At 41.8% G+C, this 21,423-nt stretch overlaps 1 long non-coding RNA gene across 1 annotated transcript; it reads left to right on the top strand.

Moving 5' to 3' along the window:
• The first annotated feature begins 18,920 nt into the window (after positions 1 to 18,920).
• LOC122900201 lies at positions 18,921 to 20,982 on the top strand. Its single transcript, XR_006383199.1, has 3 exons — positions 18,921 to 19,124; positions 20,255 to 20,398; positions 20,737 to 20,982. It is a non-coding gene; the product is annotated as an uncharacterized LOC122900201 (long non-coding RNA).
• The last annotated feature ends 441 nt before the right edge of the window (positions 20,983 to 21,423 follow it).

A 21,423-nucleotide genomic window follows, 5' to 3' on the forward strand; every position in this document is an offset into this window, starting at 1 on the left:
ATCAGAGCCTCAGAAGTCTTTTGCAGTTAGCACCCAGCACCATAAACCACAGAGGTAACAGGCTTCCTCTAAAGATACCTATAACCTAGAAACTGCTCAGGACATTACTCTCAGGAAGTTACTCTCATCAATGCCATCATCCCAATTCTGAAACGTGGCTGTGTGGATGTGGCTTAGGAACAGGGTCAACAACGTGAGGCATGTGTCAAAGCAAAGATAAGTAACAGCTTTGATATGGCATGTGATTATTTGAAAAATAATGACTGCATCTCACGGAGTAGTAACCATGTGCCAGGCACAGTGTTTGACACCAATCTTAAGCAATTATAACCATTCTGGGGGTGGTGGGAACCATTAGCCTGGATCAGGGTCTGAGGCTCCGAGAGAGGCAATGGCTTCTTCAAGGTCCGATGAACAGTGTGTAGAGGAGATTGGGTTTGCCCTCTGTTGGGGTCCAAAATTCTACCCATCTTGTAATTCTGCCTCTTCTCCACCTGGGTAATATATGGCAAGTAATTTCCCCTGTGAACTTTTACAAAAATCTTCGTATTATGTCTGCATAGCCCTTTAACACAGAAAGGACCTACGACTTCCTATTTTTAATTAAGGAAATCTTGACTTGGAAATACTAAGCAATTAGCTCAAGACCAGGTAATAAAGAGCCAGGACTCCCTCTGGCTGGTGGCATTCTTTTTTTTTTTTTTAATTTTTTTTTAAACATATTTTTATCCCCAGGGGTACAGGTCTGTGAATCGCCAGGTTTACACACTTCACAGCACTCACCAAAGCACATACCCTCCCCAATGTCCATAAACCCACCCCCCTTCTCCCAACCCCCCTCCCCCCAGCAACCCTCAGTTTGTTTTGTGAGATTAAGAGTCATTTATGGTTTGTCTCCCTCCCAGTCCCATCTTGTTTCATTGATTCTTCTCCTACCCACTTAAGCCCCCATGTTGCATCACCACTTCCTCATATCAGGGCGATCATATGATAGTTGTCTTTCTCTGCTTGACTTATTTCACTAAGCTTGATACGCTCTAGTTCCATCCATGTTGTCGCAAATGGCAAGATTTCATTTCTTTTGATGGCTGCATAGTATTCCGTTGTGTATATATGCCACATCTTCTTGATCCATTCATCTGTTGATGGACATCTAGGTTCTTTCCATAGTTTGGCTATTGTGGACATTGCTGCTATAAACATTCGGGTGCATGTGCCCCTTTGGATCATTACATTTGTATCTTTAGGGTAAATACCCAGTAATGCAATTGCTGGGTCATAGGGCAGTTCTATTTTCAACATTTTGAGGAACCTCCATGCTGTTTTCCAGAGTGGTTGCACCAGCTTGCATTCCCACCAACAGTGTAGGAGGGTTCCCCTTTATCCGCATCCTCACCAGCATCTGTCATTTCCTGACTTGTTGATTTTAGCCATTCTGACTGGTGTGAGGTGATATCTCATTGTTGTTTTGATTTGTATTTCCCCGATGCCGAGTGATATGGAGCAATTTTTCATGTGTCTGTTGGCCATCTGGATGTCTTCTTTGCAGAAATGTCTGTTCATGTCCTCTGCCCATTTCTTGATTGGATTATTTGTTCTTTGGGTGTTGAGTTTCCTAAGTTCTTTATAGATTTTGGACACTAGTCCTTTATCTGATATGTTGTTTGCAAATATCTTCTCCCATTCTGCCAGTTGTCTTTTGATTTTGTTAACTGTTTCCTTTGCTGTGCAAAAGATTTTGATCTTGATGAAATCCCAATAGTTCATTTTTGCCTTTGCTTCCCTTGCCTTTGGCGATGTTCCTAGGAAGATGATCCTGCGGCTGAGGTCAAAGAGGTTGCTGCCTGTGTTCTCCTCAAGGATTTTGATGGATTCCTTTCTCACATTGAGGTCCTTCATCCATTTTGAGTCTATTTTCGTGTGTGGTGTAAGGTAATGGTCCAATTTCATTTTTCTGCATGTGGCTGTCCAATTTTCCCAACACCATTTATTGAAGAGGCTGTCTTTTTTCCATTGGACATTCTTTCCTGCTTTGTCAAAGATTAGTTAACCATAGAGTTGAGGGTCTATTTCTGGGCTCTCTATTCTGTTCCATTGATCTATGTGTCTGTTTTTGTGCCAGTACCATGCTGTCTTGATGATGACAGCTTTGTAATAGAGTTTGAAGTCCAGAATTGTGATGCCACCAACTTTGGCTTTGTTTTTCAATATCCCTTTGGCTATTCGAGGTCTTTTCCGGTTCCATATAAATTTTAAAATTATTTGTTCCATTTCTTTGAAAAAGATGGATGGTACTTTGATAGGAATTGCATTAAATGTGTAGATTGCTTTAGGTAGCATAGACATTATCACAATATTTATTCTTCCAATCCAGAAGCATGGAACATTTTTCCATTTCTTTCTGTCTTCCTCAATTTCTTTCATGAGTACTTTATAGTTTTCTGAGGATAGATTCTGTGACTCTTTGCTTAGGTTTATTCCTAGGTATCTTATGGTTTGGGGTGCAATTGTAAATGGGATTGACTCCCATTTACATTTAATTTCTCTTTCTTCTGTCTTGTTGTTGGTGTAGAGAAATGCAACTGATTTCTGTGCATTGATTTTATATCCTGACACTTTACTGAATTCCTGTACAAGTTCTAGCAGTTTTGGAGTGGAGTCTTTTGGGTTTTCCACATAGAGTATCATATCATCTGCGAAGAGTGATAGTTTGACTTCTTCTTTGCCAATTTGGATGCCTTTAATTTCCTTTTGTTGTCTGATTGCTGAGGCTAGGACTTCTAGTACTATGTTGAATAGCAGTGGTGATAATGGACATCCCTGCGTGTTCCTGACCTTAGTGGAAAAGCTTTTAGTTTTTCTCCATTAAGAATGATATTTGCGGTGGGTTTTTCATAGATGGCTTTGATGATATTGAGGTATGTGCCCTCTATCACTACACTTGGAAGAGTTTTGATCAGGAAGGGATGCTGTACTTTGTCAAATGCTTTTTGAGCATCTATTGAGAGTATCATATGGTTCTTGTTCTTTCTTTTATTGATGTGTTGTATCACATTGACTGATTTGCGGATGTTGAACCAACCTTGCAGCCCTGGAATAAATCCCACTTGGTCGTGGTGAATAATCCTTTTAATGTACTGTTGAATCCTATTGGCTAGTATTTTGGTGAGAATTTTCGCATCTGTGTTCATCAAGGATATTGGTCTATAGCTCTCTTTTTTGATGGGATCCTTGTCTGGTTTGGGGATCAAGGTGATGTTGGCCTCATAAAATGAGTTTGGAAGTTTTCCTTCCATTTCTATTTTTTGGAACAGTTTCAGGAGAATAGGAATTAGTTCTTTAAATGTTTGGTAGAATTCCCCCAGGAAGCCATCTGGCCCTGGGCTTTTGTTTGGAGATTTTTAATGACTGTTTCAATCTCCTTACTGGTTATGGGTCTGTTCAGGCTTTCTATTTCTTCCTGGTTCAGTTGTGGTAGTTTATATGTTTCTAGGAATGCATCCATTTCTTCCAAATTGTCAAATTTGTTGGCGTAGAGTTGCTCATAGTATGTTCTTATAATAGTTTGTATTTCTTTGGTGTTAGTTGTGATCTCTCCTCTTTCATTCATGATTTTATTTATTTGGGTCCTTTCTCTTTTCTTTTTGATAAGTCTGGCCAAGGGTTTATCAATTTTATTAATTCTTTCAAAGAACCAGCTCCTAGTTTGGTTGATTTGTTCTATTGTTTTTTTTGGTTTCTATTTCATTGATTTCTGCTCTGATATTTATGATTTCTCTTCTCCTGCTGGGCTTAGGGTTTCTTTCTTGTTCTTTCTCCAGCTCCTTTAGGTGTAGGGTTAGGTTGTGTACCTGAGACCTTTCTTGTTTCTTGAGAAAGGCTTGTACCGCTATATATTTTCCTCTCAGGACTGCCTTTGTTGTGTCCCACAGATTTTGAACCGTTGTGTTTTCTTTATCATTTGTTTCCATGATTTTTTTTCAATTCTTCTTTAATTTCCCGGTTGACCCATTCATTCTTTAGAAGGATGCTGTTTAGTCTCCATGTAATTGGGTTCTTTCCAAACTTCTTCTTGTGGTTGAGTTCTAGCTTCAGAGCATTGTGGTCTGAAAATATGCAGGGAATGGTCCCAATCTTTTGATACCAGTTGAGTCCTGATTTAGGACCAAGGATGTCATCTATTCTGGAGAATGTTCCATGTGCACTACAGAAGAATGTATATTCTGTTGCTTTAGGATGAAATGTTCTGAATATATCTGTGTTGTCCATCTGGTCCAGTGTGTCGTTTAAGGCCTTTTTTCCTTGTTGATCTTTTTCTTGGATGATCTGTCCATTTCAGTGAGGGGAGTGTTAAAGTCCCCTACTATTATTGTATTATTGTTGATGTGTTTCTTTGATTTTGTTATAATTGGTTTATATAGTTGGCTGCTCCCACGTTGGGGGCATAGATATTTAAAATTGTTAGATCTTCTTGTTGGACAGACCCTTTGAGTATGATATAGTGTCCTTCCTCATCTCTTATTATAGTCTTTGGCTTAAAATCTAATTGATCTGATATAAGGATTGCTACTCCTGCTTTCTTCTGATGTCCATTAGCATGGTAAATTCTTTTTACCACCCCCTCACTTTAAAACTGGAGATGTCTTTGGGCTTAAAATGAGTTTCTTAGAGGCAACATATAGATGGGTTTTGTTTTTTTATCCATTCTGATACCCTGTGTCTTTTGATTGGGGCATTTAGCCCATTAACATTCAGGTAGTCGGTGCCCAAAAGTAAACACGCCATTAAGATGGCGGCTGGATGCGAGCCAGTAGGTGGAACTGATGATTAAGGAAGTAGTCCAAAATGCCTCTTGTATCTATGTGGCTACAAGTGATTGGTTGTACAACATTGGTATATATACACATGCGCGGGCGGTGGAGGGGAGATCCCAACAGCTACCCAGAAATAAAGCTTGCTTCGCTGAGGTCTCCTGGTCGTTCTTGCTGGCGAGAGCGACAAGTGGTGCTGAAACCCGGGAACCCTCGGAAACTGAGGAGTTCTCAGTGAACGCAACGATCCGGTAAGTGCGCACAAAATTTTAGATAAGAAAGTTCCTAAGTATAGGACGAGAAGTAAGAAAGTTCCTAAGTATAGGACGAGAAGTAAAAGGGTTCCTGGGCATAGGACGAGAAATAATGGGATCACAGTTTACTAAGATGGAAGGATTACTGACGGAAGTGCTTAAGGCTAACGGCACTCCACTACACTCCTGTTTAGACTCTAACCATAAAACGGTTAAAAATGTTATCAAGGAAGGTGTTGAGGTGATGGAGCAGGTCAGAGAAGCCTCTAAGGCAGGATCTAGCAGAGGGGGAGAAAGTTCAGAGGAGAGCTCCTCTGAAGATGAGCTTGGGGAAGCCATGACGCACTTAAAATTAAAAGAGGAAGTCCCTAACAAACCTTTAAAGGGAAGGACATACAAAGAAGCCAGGAAAAAATATGACTCCCTAGCGCCCTCTGTCAGAAGGTCAAGAATTCCTACCCCTGAATGTAGGCCTATAGCGCCACCTGCAGAATGGCCGCCATCATATAACACTTCATGCTCCCGAGGGGCATGCGGTTGTCCAGAATGTAGAAATGCAGGATGGAGGGACATTACGGATTTTACTAAACCCTCCCCTCTTGCATACCCAGTGTTAGAAGATCAAAATCAACAGAGGTTTCATCAACCACTAGACTTCAAACTTATTAAACAGTTTAAGGAAGCAGTCACTACTTATGGGCCACATGCTGCTTATACACTTTCACTTTTGGAAGCAGTCGGTAGCATGAATCTTACCCCAGACGATTGGACTAACATGGCAAAAGCAACTCTGTCTGGTGGAAATACTTGATATGGAAAACTGCTTGGCAAGAGTGTAGCTCAGAAACTGCCCGATGTAATGCCACGTCAGGGAATCCCCACTGGAATATTGACATGCTCATGGGAGGAGGTCAATTTGTGGGACAAAGCAATCAGATTGGGTACTCCCCAGGGGTGTATGTACAGATAGCAGCTGCAGCCACTAGGGCTTGGAAGACCATACAGGGTTCTGGCGATTTGCAGGGACAACTTTCCAAAGTGTTGCAGGAGCCTAATGAACCCTATGCTGACTTTGTAGATCATCTGCTCCAAGTAGCAAGGTGCATATTTGGGGATGTGGACCAAGCAATGCCCTTTGTTAAACAATTAGCCTATGAACAAGCAAATAAATGGTGTAGAGAGGCTATCCGCCCTTGGAAGTCTAAGGACCTGACTACATATATCAAAGTGTGTCGAGACATCACTGGTACAGTTGTTCAGGGCCAAGTTATGGCAGCAGCAGTAGCCCAAGGGATAAGAAGTTTCAATGGAGGAAACAGGAGTTCTTCCAAGGCTTGTTTCCTTTGTGGAAGGGACGGTCATCTTAAGAGGGATTGTCCAGAGGGTAAAGGATCTCCTAGACCAGTCAAGCCCGCACCTGGGTTGTGCCCTCGTTGCCGTAAAGGGAATCATTGGGCTAATGAATGTAGGTCCCAGAAAGATATTCAAGGAAATCCCCCGCCACCGAATAACTGGATTCAATCCAATGACTCAAAAAATGGGAAGCAGGGCCCCGCGCCCCGGGGCCCAACACAAATTTATGGGGCGCTAACGCAAATGCCCAGGACATGGTATCCTCCCTCGGAGAAAGGCGCACAACCTCTGGATCAGCAGGGCTTGATATCAGAGCAGCCCCGAATGGTCCTAACACCGGAGATGGGCATTCAAGCATTAGCCTCCAATCTAAGAGGGGGCCTCCCTCATGGTACTGTAGGTTTATTACTTGGCCGAAGCTCCACTTATCTCAAAGCTCTGATAGTTCACCCTGGGGTAATAGATTCAGATTATGAGGGAGAGATCAAGATACTGGTGTCTTCCCCAAGGGGAGTTACTGCAATTAACCCAGGAGATCGGATAGCTCAACTTCTCATACTCCCTAGCCATCATGAAGCCTTTCCCAGTAAAGGAAAAGAAAGAGGTACGGGAGGTTTGGGGTCTAAGGGAGTTGACCTAACATGCCTGACCCTGGATATGACTGATAGGCCCATAATTACCCTCAAGGTGCAAGGAAGAAAATTTTTAGGGTTACTGGATACAGTCGCCAATAAGAGCATCATCAGCCAACAAGAGTGGCCTCTGAGATGGCCCCTAACACAAGCAAAACAAACACTCAGGGGTTTAGGAATCACTCAAAGTCCTGATCAAAGAGCAGCTACCCTTGAGTGGGAGGATGACGAAGGCCATAGGGGAACTTTTCAGCCCTATGTCGGCAATATTCCTATTTCCCTCTGGGGACGAGACGTTTTGGAACAGATGAGCGTCCGCCTGACAACTGAATCTATATGCAGCCCCCAATCAATAGCTATGATGCAGAAAATGGGATACACACCAGGAAAAGGGTTAGGGAAACAGGAGCAAGGTAAAATAGACACCATCCCTTTCGCCTCAGAATATAAGGGGCAAGGCCTGGGTTTTCAGTAAGGGCCACTGAGGCAATGAAAATAACCTGGAAGACAGATACGCCCTGCTGGGTGCCTCAGTGGCCCCTTACTAACGAAAAACTATCAGCTACTAAAGCCCTGGTACAGGAACAGTTAGAGGCGGGCCATATGAAACCTTCTACCTCACCTTGGAATACACCTATCTTTGTTATTAAAAAGAAATCTGGAGACTTTTACATGCTCTTAGAGAAATTAATAAGCAAATGCAGAACATAGGACCAATACAGCTGGGATTACCCATGATAACCGCCTTACCGGGAAACTGGCCATCAATAGTGGTTGACATAAAAGATTGCTTTTTCTCTATCCCTCTGCATCCTGAGGATACAATTAAATTTGCCTTTACCCTACCTTCTATTAATCATGCAGAGCCTGACCAAAGATATGAGTGGACTGTCCTCCCTCAGGGCATGGCTAATAGCCCCACTATGTGTCAATTATATGTTTCTAAAGCCATACAGCCTATTAGAGAGACTTACCCTGATTTAATGTGTTACCATTACATGGATGACATATTGTTGTGTGGATCTGACTCTACTATAGTTTCGGAAGCCTTAGTAATGTTACAAAAAGAGTTAAATTCATGGGGGTTAATTATAGCCCCTGAAAAGATACAGGCTTCCAACATCAAAGACTATTTAGGCATGAAACTATACAATACCATGGCAAAACCTTCAAAAGCCTCCATTAGAACTGACAAATTACAAACACTCAATGATTTCCAAAAGTTATTGGGGGACATAAATTGGATCCGACCCTACCTGAAAATAACTACAGGAGAATTACAACCATTATTTGATGCCCGTCTAGACTCTCCTAGGAGCCTTACTCTGGAGGCGAAACAGGCTTTGAAAATCGTGGAGGACAGACTTGCCTTGACTTCAGCAGATAGATGTGATCCTAGCCAGATAGTCCAAGCCATAGTGATTCCATCCCCTTCTTCACCTACTGGAGTGCTATGGTAAGGTGGGCCCTTACAATGGCTGTACCTCCCAAACACTCTTCCTCAGATAATCACAACATATCCAGTTGCAGTAGCCATGCTAGCTAACAAATTGATCACTGTTTGTATTTCTACTCTTAGAATCATACCTGACAATTGCATCATGCCGTATACTAAGGAACAGATTCGCCTACTATGTGTTACCCTAGATGATTGGGCGATACTGACCACCTCTTACTCAATAGAATTTGATAATCATTATCCTTCACACCCACTTATAGAATTCACAAAGGGTGTTGAATTCATACTACCGAAAATTAGTAGATCGACACCACTAAAAGAAACCTCTACGGTCTTTACAGATGGAAGTAAAGAGGGCCCAGGAGCTTATATCATAAATGGAATCGTGAACCCAGTCATAGTTCCTGCCAGGTCAGCTCAACAAGTAGAGCTACTAGTAGTGCTCCTAGTGCTCCAGAGATTTTCAGACACTCCCCTAAATATTATTTCTGATAGTCAATACGTGGTAAATGCAACAAAAAATATTGAAACAGCCATCCTCTCCTTAAGTGATTCACCTATTCCATGGATCTTAAGGCAACTACAAGAGGTTGTGCAACTGCGCACTGCACCATTTTTTATAGATCACATCAGAGCCCATACGAGCCTACCAGGACCATTATCCGAGGGCAATGCTCTAGCAGACCACAATAGTCGTTTCCAACTTATTTGCCCTACCTTAGAACAGGCAAAGCTGTTCCATAGCAAATGGCATGTGAATTCTAATACCTTAAGATATAGATTCCATATCACCAAAGAACAGGCAAGAGATATAGTAAGGACCTGTGGGAATTGTGCCACATTACTCCCTCAGCCTTCCTTGGGGGTAAATCCCAAAGGCCTTCAAGCTAATCACCTGTGGCAAATGGATGTCACACATGTACCTGAATTCGGGCAACAAAAGTACGTACATATATCAGTGGACACTTATTCGGGTATCATAATGGCTACTCCCCTCACGGGGGAGAATTCAAAACAAGTCATCACACACTGCCTACGATGCTCCACAGATTGGGGTATCCCAAAACAAATAAAAACAGATAATGGACCTGCATATACATCAAAATCTATTCATCAATTCCTGAGTCAATTTGGTATAGTCCATACTACAGGTATACCCTACAATCCACAAGGTCAAGGAGTAATTGAACGCGCCAATGGCACCTTCAAACGATGCTTACAAAAAATAAGAAAATGGGGAATAGGGGATGACTACAAGTCACCCCGTGATCTTAACATCTCTTACCCTTTACATTTTAAATTTTTTGTCCTTGGACCATAATGGTACATCTGCAGCGGACATGCATGCGGCGGTTACCAAACGCACTCTAGCCCAGGCAAAGTGGAAGGATATACTCACGGGCCTATGGAGAGGTCCTGACCCAGTCCTAAGATGGCACTGAGGTTCTGTTTGTCTTTTTCCACAGGATGCCCAAGTGCCTATCTGGGTCCCGGAGTGACTGATTAGAAGAATCGATCAACATGGCCCGCCCCGTCCTGATGCTCGGCCTGATAGCGATCCTGGCGACACCAGCATCCCTTCAACAGATGCACCAACGGGCAATAGTGAAAGCCTGGCCGTTCCCCATGCCACTGACAAATGAGTCCACCATCCTCCCTCCTGTATACCTACTTTCATTCCCATGCCCGTTTCTGTAAATCCTAACGATTTGCCTGTATTGCTCTCAAGACATAAAAGAGACTTTGGGATCACTGCAGCCATTATTGTGGCTGTAGCAACCTCTGCAGCTGCAGCAACTGCAGCGGCTGTAGCTCTCACTACGTCTGTACAGACTGCCTCCACTCTTAATAACCTAACTACTGCAGTTGCAGAAGCCCTTGCCACACAAGAACTAATTAATGGCCACCTTCAAGCCGGTATTATGATCATCAATCAGCGAGTAGATCTAACCCAGCAACAAGTGGACATTCTCCAGAAACTATTGACGACCGGATGCATCCAATCACTTTCTGGACTTTGCATAACCTCCATGGCCTATAATGACCTTTCCATTGCCGCTAATCTGTCGAAAGAGTTAAGCAGAAAAGATTGACATAGCTCCATTACGGGCTTGGGTATCTGTTGTAAACCAATCACTCTCGTTTGCTAAAGAGTGGGCCGGTATGGGTGCGCTATTAATTGGACTACTCCTGAGCTTGATCCTTATGTTCCGCCGTTTTGCATCATTTCGTATACAACAACGTAGACAACAGTTGGCGCTAGTACAAGCTTGCATGGCACTGGAAGCTGGTACATTTCCCCAAATCTGGCTGGCAGCGCTAGATCGGTAGTCAATGACGGGTAAGATTGGCTCCATGCACATAGCAACCTAAGCCAGGAGTTCTCCAACCAGGGGGAATTATCCGATGACGGGTAAGCATGTTCATGGCGGCTGACAACATAAGACAGGCACGATCTCCTGCCTTGCATGCCTAATATAAAAGAAAAGGGGGAGATGTCGGTGCCCAAAAGTAAACACGCCATTAAGATGGTGGCTGGATGCGAGCCAGTAGGTGGAACTGAGGATTAAGGAAGTAGTCCAAAATGCCTCTTGTATCTATGTGGCTGCAAGTGATTGGTTGTACAACTTTGGTATATATACACATGCACGGGCAGTGGAGGGGAGATCCCAACAGCTACCCAGAAATAAAGCTTGCTTTGCTGAGGTCTCCTGGTCGTTCTTGCTGGTGAGAGCGACAGGTAACTATTGAGAGATATGAATTTAGTGCCATTGTATTGCCTGTAAGGTGACTGTTACTGTATATTGTCTCTGTTCCTTTCTGATCTACCACTTGTAGGCTCTCTCTTTGCTTAGAGGACCCCTTTCAATATTTCCTGTAGAGCTGGTTTGGTGTTTGCAAATTCTTTCAGTTTTTGTTTGTCCTGGAAGCTTTTAATCTCTCCTTCTATTTTCAATGATAGCCTAGCTGGATATAATATTCTTGGCTGCATGTTTTTCTCATTTAGTGCTCTGAAAATATCATGCCAGCTCTTTCTGGCCTGCCAGGTCTCTGTGGATAAGTCAGCTGCCAATCTAATATTTTTACCATTGTATGTTACAGACTTCTTTTCCCGGGCTGTTTTCAGGATTTTCTCTTTGTCACTAAGACTTGTAAATCTTACTATTAGGTGACGGGGTGTGGGCCTATTCTTATTGATTTTGAGGGGCGTTCTCTGAACCTCCTGAATTTTGATGCTCATTCCCTTTGCCATATTGGGGAAGTTTTCTCCAATAATTCTCTCCAGTATACCTTCTGCTCCCCTCTCTCTTTCTTCTTCTGGAATCCCAATTATTCTAATGTTGTTTCATCTTACGGTGTCACTTATCTCTCAAATTCTCCCCTCATGGTCCAGTAGCTGTTTGTCCCTCTTTTGCTCAGCTTGTTCATTCTCTGTCATTTGGTCTTCTATATTGCTAATTCTTTCTTCTGCCTCATTTATCCTAGCAATGAGAGCCTCCATTTTTGATTGCACCTCATTAATAGCTTATTTGATTTCAACTTGGTTAGATTTTAGTTCTTTCATTTCTCCAGAAAGGGCTTTTATATCTCCCGAGAGGGTTTCTCAATATCTTCCATGCATTTTTTGAGCCCGGCTAGAACCTTGAGAATTGTCATTCTGAACTCTAGATCTGACATATTACCAATGTCTGTATTGATTAGGTCCCTAGCCTTTGGTACTGCCTCTTGTTCTTTTTTTTGTGGTGAATTTTTCCACCTTGTCATTCTGTCCAGATAAGAGTATATGAAGGAGCAAGTAAAATACTAAAAGGGTGGCAACAACCCCAGGAAAATATGCTTTAACCAAATCAGAAGAGATCCCAAATCGTGAGGGGGGAGAAAGGGGATAAAAAGAGGTTCAAAAAGAAAGAAAGGGGGGAAAAAAAGAATTTAAAAAAAATACAAAAAAAGAAAAGTATAAAAAAGAAAAATATATATATTAGATAAACTAGTTAAAAAACGTTAAAAAGGAAAAGGGTAAAAGTTAAAAAAAATTTGAGCAAAAGAAGAGAAAAAAAATGAAAAAGAAAAAAATTACTTTATCTGCAAGACTAAAAAATCACAGGGAGAAAGCCATGAGTTCCATGCTTTGCTTTCTCCTCCTCTGGAATTCTGCTTGGTATTGAAACTGCACTCCTTGGTAGGTGAACTTGGTCTTGGCTGGATTTCTTGTTGATCTTCTGGGGGAGGGGCCTGGTGTAGTGATTCTCAAGTGTCTTTGCCCCAGGCGGAATTGCACAGCACTTACCAGGGGCCTGGCTGAGTAAACCGCTCGGGTTTGCTTTCAGGAGCTTTTGTTCCCTGAGCGCTTTCCGTAGAGTTCCAGAGGACGGGAATACAAATGGCGGCCTCCTGGTCTCTGGCCTGAAGGAGCCGAGAGCCCGGGGCCCCACTCCTCGGTGCGCCCTCAGAGAACAGCGCCCAGTGTCTCCCATCTGCCTGACCTCCGGCCGCGCTCCGAGCTCACCGAACCTGTGGCCAGTTCAAGGTAACCCTGAGCTGTGAGCTTACTGTTGGCTCTGTCTCTGTAGCTGGCTTTCCCATTCCAATACCCGCAAGCTCTGAGACACTCAGACACCCCCGATCCTTCTGTGACCCTGCAGGACCTGAGGCCACGCTGATCCTGTGTGGGCTTTGCCCTGGTTTAGCCTTTGGAGCGATGTCCCTCAGCGGAACAGACTTTTAAAAGTCCTGATTTTGTGCTCCGTTGCTCCACCGCTTGCCGGAAGCCGGCCCCTCCCCCCGGGGTCTATCTTCCCGTCGCTTTGGATTCACTTCTCCGCCAGTCCTACCTTTTAGAAAGTGGTTGTTTTTCCATTTCTAGAATTGCTGTTCTTCTCTTCGATCTGCCGATGGATTTGCAGGTGTTTGCAATCTTTAGATAAGCTCTCTAGCTGATCTCCTGCTAGCTGAAGTAGTCTCAGCCTGCTCCTTCTCCGCCATCTTGACTCCTCTATCTGCTGGTGGCGTTCTTACCCATCAGTCTTCTCAGCCATCACACCATCTACAAAAGATTAGGGTCTATCCTTACATGGAAGTTCTAAAATGAACCCCTTTTTAGGGTTAGAATAAGGCGTTCCTATATAACTTATCCAAGCAGGAAAACTTTTGAGGGTGAAAGGAGATACATTAGGTGTAATGGGGAATGAGTGACACAAAGCGGCATATCCCAGACCAACTGAGAACCTGTGGTCACTTTACCTAGAGAAAGAGCCCTAACCGTTACTCCCATGGAATCCTTCTTCCTTGACAGACTAGGGAAAAATATAATTACTTCGGTTTAATTGTATTTGACATCGAGTGGGGAGAGCTTTTTGGAAGAAGCAATGCATGTCTGACGCTTTATTTGCCGTTAAGGTTTGGTCGTTCACCCTTTCCAGTGTAGTGTCAGCAAACACCAGCACGTGTGTCAAATTCTGCTCACATGTCACCTGTTTTTATAAATAAAGTTTTATTGGAACACAGCAATGCCCATTTGTTTATGCATTGTCTCTGATTGCTTTTCTGCTAGAGCAGTGCAGTGGAGTACGCAGCAAAGACCAGATGGCCCAAAAGCCAAAAATATTTACTATCTGGAACTTTGTAGAAAGCATTGGTCTACCCTTATTTTGGAAAAAAAGATCCAAAGTCCTCAGCAAACACGTGAGGCCCTCCATGCCCCCAGGGGCTGCTTCTGCTTTGGCCTCCCCTCTCCACACTCGACTTGGAGTACTGTTCTTTTTCCCAGCAGCTGCCCACTTCTCTAACAGCTCCCGGGCACTGCCCTTCTCCCTGTGCTGGGGGTGCCCACATTCCCACTCTTCATCCCTAGGAGCTCTCCTTGGAGTTGCAGTGAGCACCTTATTCTTACATTTTGCTATATAATCTTGAACAAGTCATCCAGATTCTCCCATGTTCCATTTTGCCATCCATTAGAAAAAAAAATTCTGCAGCTGGGTTATAAAGAAAGATTGGCATGCATGCTTTAGCAAACTGTAGAGTGCCAAACACAGAGAGGTTTTTAATGTTCAAAGACTTAACTGTTCGGGATCCCCCCACAATGTTCATTCACCCAACCCAAACCCTGACTACCCGCACACGAGACGGTAAGTCAAGAAGCTCACACCAGAGTCTGAATGGCTATTTGGGCTTATTTCTGGCACTGGTTCTGACAGTCTTGAAGGGGCTCTATCGCTGAACAAAAGATGGTGCCCTGAAAGTCAGAGTGAGTCCCTCCACAGGTCGCTGTGGCCCCTCTGTCACTTACTCAGTCCCTGAATTTATGAATGGCTTTTTTTTTTACCACCTTCTTTTATACGAACTCCAACTTTTCTTTCTATATCTGTACCGCTAGATGGAATATTAGTCATCGCGTTTACTGATAGCAGGGGGAGAAAAACACATGTTAAAAACACATACCACGCACACCAAATGGATGTTTAATTTTAGGCTGCCAGTCCCCTCATTGAGCTCTTCTCAGAGTTTCCTGCCGTGTGAATAATAACAGAGTGTCTGGCCTGCTTTCTTCTTACAGATGCAGGAACTGGCACAGGAAGCCTTTATCAGAAGGGAAAGGTCCTCTCACAGGGCTCACTGACAACAGGGCTATGAAAATCAGCACCGGAAGTCCTACCTCACAAATGGTGACCCCACATTGGTATTCAGCACAAACACTAGTACTTAACGTTATAGTTTGTGATACCAAGACCTAGCATTGGAGTTGATAGGGAAGGGAGCACCCCTTCCATCCCAGAATTCCTGAAACAGGGACCAGAAGAATTCGCCCTGCCAGCACACATCTGCAGGGACACTTGCTATAGCTCAGAGCCAAGAGCATGAATTGTTGCAACAGTTCCCTTTACCCTGTATTTGTGTGAGTTTCAACATGAACCACCTTCCTGGTATAATGTTTCCAAGTTCAGAATTTAAAGAGGATAAGTAATCAGATTCCTGTAAAGCCCATGGGGTCTCCCCACAGAAGGCAAAGGTAAAGGTGCCATGTAGGGATACTTCCAGAAAATTTGGACTCTTACTATAATTACATATAAAATTGTCATGGTTCCAAGATTGAGAAATAAGAGGACACAGGCATAAGAAGAGTGACAAAGCTTTTTCTGGCTACAACACAAAATCCAGAAGCATAAAATAAATTCGAGTTTCTAAATATACACATTTTTTTCCTAAAGTATATGTATCATAATTCAAGTCAAAAGACAAATGAAAACTTGGGCCAGGGGAAACAAAATGTGTATATTGCTAAAGTATATAACACAGAAGACCCATTTCCTTCTATGTAAAGATCCCTAAAAACTCCCCAAGGAAGTACACAAGGATATGAACAAAAATTCATGGGAAATTAAATACAGATGCTCTGATCATACAGGAAGAGACTAAGTATCGGTCACATTAACAGGAGAGCAAATCAAAATCATGATATGCCCTTTTCACCTATATTATACTGTCAGCAATGGACCCGTTTTATCACATCTGATGCAACTATGATTTAATATGCTCCTGAAGACGAATTTGGCAACAGGTATCAGAAATTTGAGCACAAATGTATATTGGCTTTTGTTTTGTTTTTTGTTTTGTTTTGTTTTTTGGGAGAGAAGGCAATTTTTTTTATTTCCAATGCCTATTTTTTGGCCAACAGCAACAAAATCACAAGGATCACAAAGAAGTAGGAAAACCTAGTCCTTATGTTGAAACAACATACATTGATAGAAACTGTCCTTTAGGAAACACAAAGATGAGAATTGCTAGATCTAAAAAAAAATAACTTGAATATGATCAAATGAATAAATAAAAACACAGACAAATAACTAAAGGAATTTTGTTTCAAATGTCAGGTAAATAAAATGAGAATATCACCAAAGAGATAGGAATTCTAAAACAAAACAACAACAACAACAACAAAAAGAAAACAATCAGAAATTCTTAAATTGAAAACTACAAAAACCTACAGTGAAAAAGTTACTAGGGAGATACAATGCTACATTTGAACAGTCAGGGAAAAAAAATCACTAATGAAAATGAAGGCAGGCCCGTATTTGTAGATTCTGAGGAGCAAAAAGTTAAAAAAGCAAAAGAGCAAAAAGACAAAAAGGCAAGGGAAATGTGAAGATAGCCAATGGTATAACTGGGTCATCATGAAGTAGAACAATATATGTGTTACAGGAATCCCAGAAGGATAGTAAAGTGAAAGAGGCAAAGAGATCATCTAAATGAAAAAACTGGCTAAATTTCAAAAATGATGATAGATATGATTATACAATCCAAGAAACTTAACAAAATCCAAGTTGGATACCCTCAGAAAGATCCACAAAAAGACACAAAGTATCAAAATATAAAATAAGATATTGTAAGCTATTGGCTTATTTTTATAATTTTATTTGCTAATATTTACTGAGTGCTTACCTGCATAAATTAACATATATATTATTGTTAGTCTCGTTTTTGAAATGAAGGAAGTGAAATTTTCCCCTAGAACATGAACAACAATGCGGTGTACCTCAGGAATGGAGAAAGCCCCCAGCCTTCCCCAAAGAAGCAGAAAAAGAACACTTTTCAAGGAATACGATGCAGAAAGGCAATGCTGCAGACACTCCCTACTATGTGAAATCTGAAGTAGTCAGACCTGGGGTGCCTGGGCATCTCCATCAGTCAAGTGTCTGACTCTCGATTTCAGGACGTGATCTCAGGGTCGTGAGATAGAGCCCCAAGTCGGGCTCATGCAGAACGTGGAGTCTGCTTACGGCCCCTCTCCCTCCCTCTCCCTCGGCCCCTTCCCACACATGCTCTCTCCCTCCCTTGAAAAACAAAAAATAAATTAATAAAATAAAAGAGTGAAACTCCCAGAAGCAGAAAATAAAATGGTGGTCACCAGAGGCTGAAGGGAGGGGGAAATGAGGAGTTTTTGTTAAACGGGCAAGATGGAAAGAGTTCTGGAGATCTCGTGTAAATTTCGTGTAAAACAATGCGGCGATAACTAGACCGCATTGTATAATTGAATTTGCTAAGGGAGTAGATTTTTAAGTGTTCTCACCACCAAAAGGAGAAAGAACAGGAGAACGAAAGAAAGAATGAATGAAAGAAAGAAAGAAGAAAAGAAAAGGAAAGAAAAGAAAAAGAAAGAAAAGGTAATTATGAAGTGGATATATTAATTAGCTTGATTTGGTGTTTCTTCCAGAAGGCACACATATACCACATCAAGTTTTATACCTTAATGTGTATAATTTTCAATTGTCAGCTACATCTCAATAAATCTGGGGAGGGGGGAAGAAGAGAAGCAGCCTCTGGGATGGACAGAAATGGGGCTACTAATGCCAAATAAGACAGTCTGAAGAGGCAGAGCCATGATAACCATAGTGGGGACCACTACCTGCTGGAGGCTGGGTTGGTTCCAATTCCTGCCTTAAAATGTGTGCATGTACCTGCCTTCTCTGGTTGTGAAGTCGGGATGACCAGACATTCCTACCTGTTAAATGCATTAATTGGATTAGCCCCTTGAACAGCTTATTGGGGCTGATTTCCCAAAGGAGCTGAGCTCTTTGAGGGGGTCATCAATTTACGGACTGCTTCCACCCATAACAATTTTCGTCTCATGGTCACTACATGGGGTGACAGATAACAAAACAGAAATCGGGGGAAATTGGGTAATTTGTTCAAAAATACTAAGTCAGCCAGTAAGTAAGCTTGGGTCTACTGTTAGATAGATACACACATACGTACTCTGGGATGTCAGCAGGGCCCCCCTCCCCGAGAGATAGAAGACCTCCCTGAGAACCCCAGCAGCCAACCTTTATCTTGCTTTACTTCCAAAATAAAACATAAATGTGTCATTTCTTGCATTAAAAGTTGTGGGCTTTTTTTTTTTTTAGTCTGATATGGTTAACTGACTAACATAAAGCTAAACCGAAACCAAAGAGATTAAATAATGTCTCAATGTCACACAGTCATATCAGGTTTTCTGATGCCAGCCCAGGCTTCTTCTACTCAGACCACATACTCTGGGTTAGAGATTTCCTGTTGTTCTTGACTTTCCAAGAGGTACGGACACGCTCTCAGTTGTTTAATTATCCTGGTTTCACCTGGTGTTTTATTTTCCAGCTAAGCATTTCATCAATAAACATCTCTCAAGAATTAGAATCACAGAAGTTGTATAAATCTCACCAGGAAAAGCAAAGCAGGGCCATCTTGCTGACCAGTACTTACAATCTTCCTTTTTTTTTTTTTTTTAATAATGTGGCTTCTGATCTTTCACAAAAGCCCCAGTTTGAATCACATTTATAAAAATATCACTGAACTACACCCTCTAGGCAGGAAAATTGGTTTAGTAACTCGTGATCTCAGCCTCTCTTTCTTTTCAGTGTCTGTTAATTCTATAATTTCATCATTTTTTTTCTTTTTTTTCCCCTGCATCTGGGGGAGATAAGGAAAGGAAAAAGGGGAGAGCAAGAACACAGACCACGCCAGGATTTTCTGAGTCGACTGAACAAAAGTAATGTCACGAAACTGGGTTATATCCCATGAGAGAGACCATCCAGAACAACAAGGCAGCTGAGAACTCCTTCAGAGTGGTCGAAGAGGAAAACAGGTATTAAACCTGATGGGATTTTCTTTCTCAAGTGGATGCAGCTAGGAGTACCCAAAGAGGGTCAGAATAGTCGAAGGGTCAAATCCTGCAACACCAACAACATAAAACCACCCTTCGTTTTCTGAATGGTATTTTCTGTGCAATCTCTGTCTGTCTCTCTCTCATTCCACCATGGACACACATACACACACACACACACATGCACGCTCAAATGCAACATTTTTTCACCAACATCCAAAATTTATTTGGTCATTATTTTGGCAAATTTTCCCATAATATTTAGAATTCCATAAAAATCCATTTGGAATATTGTTTTTACCATTTATTTATGAGAAGTCTGGGAAGGTAAAATCTGGAAAGAAATCTGGAAGGTAAAAACATAAGCCCTCTATACTTTTTGTGTCCTAGCTTCCCCTCACCCCCTAAATCAGTTTGGGTTAGTCAAGAATGGAAGTGGTGATTTGGACTTACTATCCTACTATCTTACCATAAAGTAGTAAACAACTCAGTGAATTTTTACTGAACATCGCACTTCCCAACCATGACAACTGGTCCTCTCCACAATTCACTCCCGTGTGTTCTGACGTTCATATCACAGCTCCAAATTCTATCAGCTATGGGTAATAGCCCTTCACTGCAGAAACTACTCTGGAAGGTCTTAGACACACACAGTTAACCAGACTAAATTCCATACAGCCCAACATTGGAAAATCAAGTATCTTCCTACTTCGGAGACTGAACTTTGCCTTTTCAGAAATAGTCTTCCCTATATATTCTAATAAAATATTTCTAAAATTTTTCTAATAATTCTAGTAGAATTTAGATAAAAGATATTTATATGGACTAAATTTGGGGGGGGAAAAATCTCAAACACAGAGTTAACTATTTCCTTCTTCTTGGTAGAGTCTGATTTGTTCTGTTTCAAATATAAACCCCAAGTTTTATGGTTATAGGTACCTAGTAAGCATTAAAAAAGTATTTTCTACTCTCTTTGAATAAGATTATCATTAATCATAACTCTGGATATCCTGAAAAAACTAACAAACTTTCATTTATTTATAACTCTCTTCCCAAGTATTCCCTGGAAGGAACTGAGTATTTGTTTTCCATCTTTTTTATTTGTTTTTCAGATTATTTCAGAGACTGAACAATGGGGCATTCTTTTAACTATGCCCAGAAAGAACCAACGTTAAGGAAAACAGGAGATGTCTGTCCTTGGTTCCTCGTGGCATCCTTCATCAGTGCCTTTATGGAATCAAATGCCCCATCTTGAGGTAAGGAATGGGACTAAAGGTAGCCTTTGGTACCTATCTCATTCCCTATTTTGTGATTATCTGTTACCTCTAAATTACATTGGTTGTTGAGGTGTATCAGCTCTCTGGAATGATTATATCTTAGTTGGAGTTGGAAGAATGCTGCCTCACCCAAATATAGACCACTTAACATATGATCCAAAGTAGAAACCCTAAAAAAGCTCTTAAGCAAAATCTCCATGTAGAGCTATGAGTCCAATGTTTCACCCAGTCTACCAAGAGTAGTTCTTCCTTCTTCCTTTCTCTCTGCTTCTCTCTCTCTCTCTCTCTTTTTCAGTGCACACTTATTACTTTTTCAGCATCGACACCATGCTGGGCATTGAGGATACAAACTTGAAGATGTCAATACCAAGACTTGCAGAACCATCCACCAGATGATTTTTGCTTATGTGAGAAAGCTCCTCTACTCAAACTTCTGGTCACTCTGATATCCTTTAAGAATAAACCATTAAACATTATCAACCAGCTATTGAAAATGATGAACTGATATCCACTTGTTAGGAAAAAATGTTTACTTAGTTCTGAAAATAAACTTACTTGATACATTTTTGGTTTTTCCCCTGAAAAACAGTTTGTGTTACAGGTGACAAATCTATGATCCTCACAATTTATCAACCCTAACAGCAGGCATTTTATTTTCTTCATCTTTCTTACCCTAAAAAGCCAAGCCTGGGTCGGAGCATTCTTGGGGAGTGAGTGACATGGCAAACACGGCCTTTCAAATTTGATACCAGCCACTTTCCAGCTTCGTGTCTCGTCCCGTCTCCCCGCAGGCCTCCCACAACTTGCCACCTCATTTTAAACCATGTGTGTTAAAGTCACCTAAGAGTCCCTGTGCAAACAGCTCCAGCATTTACTATCCTTGTGATCTGGAGCAAGTAAAATTTCTGCTTGCTGTCCCTTTCCTGTTTACTTTGAAAAAAGACAGCTTACCCTTTAAGTTTGAAGTCAAATGCCTACCTTGTCTATGTCATCTTCTCTGACAC

Source organism: Neovison vison, chromosome 1 (assembly GCF_020171115.1).
Source record: "Neovison vison isolate M4711 chromosome 1, ASM_NN_V1, whole genome shotgun sequence".
In the NCBI taxonomy this organism is placed as follows: domain Eukaryota; kingdom Metazoa; phylum Chordata; class Mammalia; order Carnivora; family Mustelidae; genus Neogale; species Neogale vison.